This window comes from Micropterus dolomieu, linkage group LG22 (assembly GCF_021292245.1).
Source record: "Micropterus dolomieu isolate WLL.071019.BEF.003 ecotype Adirondacks linkage group LG22, ASM2129224v1, whole genome shotgun sequence".
NCBI lineage: Eukaryota > Metazoa > Chordata > Actinopteri > Centrarchiformes > Centrarchidae > Micropterus > Micropterus dolomieu.
This window is the reverse complement of record NC_060171.1, coordinates 3,035,865-3,039,117: the sequence shown is the minus strand read 5'-3', so window position 1 is coordinate 3,039,117 and position 3,253 is coordinate 3,035,865. Positions and strand designations below refer to the sequence as shown.

Genomic DNA, 3,253 nt, shown 5'->3' with positions numbered 1-3,253 from the left:
GGCTTTGTAGGGCCGTGTACTCACCAGGGTTTGGCAGAGATTCTGCTGTTTTGTTGAGAAAAACCTGATGGATTCAGTTGAAAGTTTCTTTAGAGAGAAACAGAGAGACTTGTCTTGACTACAGCTCTGCTGTCACTCAGACACACTTTCACTTTCATTTGAGGAAATGTGACGTTGCAGCTCTCCTCTTTCACTGTTGCTCCTCCCTTCGTTTTCTGTCGTTAGATTTAGGAACTTTAAAAGTATTAAAGTGTCAAATGTGCTGCTGAGGACACGACGACCTCAGGTGACCTTTACAGGAAAAAGAGAAAGTTATACCTCCACTGGTTATTATTTTCTCTAAAAGGTCAAATTAAACTTCTTTTTCTAGTCAGATTATTTAGTGGAGCATATTGTCGTCACGGTCGACAGATCAAACTTTCAGTAAACCAACAGCGTTGTTTCAAAATGTGCTCTGTTGCACCTGTAACCACACCCACCTGTGATGTCACAGGGTCCTGGAGTACACCTGTACATCACTGCAGCAAGGTGAGAAGTTAAACCAGTGAATGTCAAAAACAAGACTTTCAGGTTAACTTACTCTAAACTTCTTCTTCTTTGTTGGACATGTGTTGTACTTTCCAGCTGTGTCCAGGAAACACGACTCCAGTAAAACAGCATCCAACAAATTCTGACGAGCGAGCCTCCTACAGCTTCATTAACAAACTTACATTTTACATGAATCATTTCAAACGATCGTCCCAGATTCTTACTGAAAGCAAACACAGAAATCAGCCTCCTGGATTAGCGACAGTAGCTTACTGCACAGAGATCTACTTCCAGAGTTTTCTGTCTGAGTCATGTTTCTCAAATCTCTACAACTATGGAAGCGTACAGGCGACTAAATTAAAATTATCAGGCAAACTTAAATGAAAATGTAATCCCACAATAACATTATCATTTTCCACACGTGTTATTTAGGTAAAACTGAAAATGAAAATAGAAATCATTTTCATTTTCACTTACTTGTGTGAGCATTATGGGACCATATTAAAATGAAAATGGAAACAGTATTTCACCATGTGCACATGGTCTTTTTAGGTGAAAATTAAAACTAAAATGCCATTTTCTCACTATGTGACAATGAAAATGAGAACAGCAATGAGTGAAACAGCGCCCCCAATCTATTACATTTACACGTCCATGTGCTCATTAAAAATGGTCCTAGAGGAAAGTGGAAATACAGCTCCAGGACAAGATCATCTATGCTATGCTATGTTTAGACAATTACCAAAAGAAGTCTTGGAAATTATAAAGCAGTTTAATAAGGTATGGAGCGTGATAGTTGGAAAAGTGCTGTAATACTTCCTTTTGGTAAACCTGGTAAAGATACAGCTAATGCAGTCCTATAGCCTTAACATCGCACTTGTGTAAATGGATGGAAAAGATAATTGTAGATTGCAGAGGTGTGGACTCAAGTCACATGACTTGGACTGGAGTCAGACTCAAGTCACAAAAATTATGACTTTAGACTTGACTCGACAAAATCAAAGAAAACTTGCGACTTGACTTTGACTTTAATAATAATAATAATAATAATAATAATAATAATAATCTTTATTTGTAGAGCACTTTTCAAAAACAAGTTACAAAGTGCTTTAACAAGTGTAAAGACAATAATACCCAAAAGACAATAATACAAAAACAATAAAAGATAAAAGCAAGAAAACATTGAAAAGACTAAAATACATATAAAGATAAAGATAAATATAGAATAAGTAAAATAGAATAAAATAAAAGGGATAAAATAAAGTCAAATAAGATCGGGAAAGGCTCTCCCATAAAAGTATGTTTAAAGAAGGGACTTAAAAGAGTTCACTGACTCAGCCGACCTGATTTCCTCGGGCAGGCTGTTCCAGAGCCTCGGGGCCCTGACAACGCTCTGTCCCCTTTAGTTTTCAGTCGAGACTCTGGAACAGACAACAGACCTCTGCCCGAGGATCTCAAGGTACGTGCTGGTGCGTATGGGACTAAAAGGTCAGAAATATAACAATGCGAGAGGCCATGAAGAGCTTTAAAAGTGATTAATAGAATTTTAAAGTCAATTCTAAAACATACTGGGAGCCAGTGTAATGAAGCTAAAATAGGAGTAATGTGGTCATATTTCTTTGTTCTGGTTAAAAGCCTGGCAGCTGAGTTCTGGACAGCCTGGAGTCGATCAATAGATTTTTGGGTTAAACAGGTGAAAAGGCTGTTGCAATAATCCAGGCTTGATGAGATGAAGGCGTGTAAAATGGTCTCGATGTCCTTAAAAGTTAACATAGATCGAATTTTTGCTATATTTCTAAGTTGATAAAAACATGATTGAACAAGCTTTGTGGTGTGCTGCTCGAAATTTAAATTACTATTAAACCAAACACCAAGGTTCTTTGCCACAGGCTTAATGTGATTTACTAGGGAACCAGCAGATGGCAGTATTTTTTCAAATACTGCCATCTGCTGGGACCCGATGACCAGGATTTCTGTTTTGTCTGAGATGGAAATTGGAATTTCTTTGACATCCATTGTTTAACTTAGGCAGTTAAACAACAAAGGCAGTTGTTAAGTGAACTCAGCATTCCAGGGTCTGTGGATCTGACGGGCAAGTATATTTGTGTGTCATCAGCATAAATATGAAAAGAAATGCCATGTTTATGGATAATATGTCCAAGAGGAAGCAGATACAAGGAAAACAAAATGGGTCCTAAGACCGACCCCTGAGGCACACCATATTTAACTGGACAGAACGAAGAGACATAGTTGTTTACAGACACGCAAAACTTCCTATTTGACAGGTAGGATGAAAACCATTCTAGGGCAGTACCAGAGATCCCCACCCAGTGCCTCAGTCTGTCTAACATGATGTTGTGATCAATGGTGTCAAAAGCAGTGCTAAGGTCCAGGAGTACCAGGACTGAGCACATGCCTTCATCAGCAGACATTAAAAGGTCATTGGTGACTTTAAGCAGGGCAGTCTCAGTTCTGTGGTACTTCCTGAAACCAGACTGAAACTTTTCAAATATTTTATTTTCCAGTACAGTGAGCAGCTGTTTGGACACAATTCTTTCTAGAATCTAGGCAGTTATTTTAAAATTATGTGGGAGGGAGGGATCTAAACCAGGTTTCTTTAAAAGTGGGTTCACGCAAGCCGTTTTAAAATAATCAGGGACACAACCAGTAGATAGGGAGCTGTTGAAAACAGAGATCAAATGGGGCCCAACAGAATCTATTACTT

The 3,253-nt window shown here is 38.4% G+C and overlaps 1 protein-coding gene across 1 annotated transcript in view; it reads right to left on the bottom strand.

Annotated features, from left to right (window-relative positions):
* LOC123961527 (E3 ubiquitin-protein ligase TRIM21-like) overlaps nucleotides 1-97 on the bottom strand; it is a 10,084-nt gene extending 9,987 nt beyond the window's left edge. The window contains exon 1 of the mRNA XM_046036997.1: nucleotides 25-97. The gene's annotated coding sequence lies outside the window, so the exon portion shown is untranslated. The remainder of the gene's footprint in view (nucleotides 1-24) is intronic.
* Between the last annotated feature and the right edge of the window lie 3,156 nt (nucleotides 98-3,253).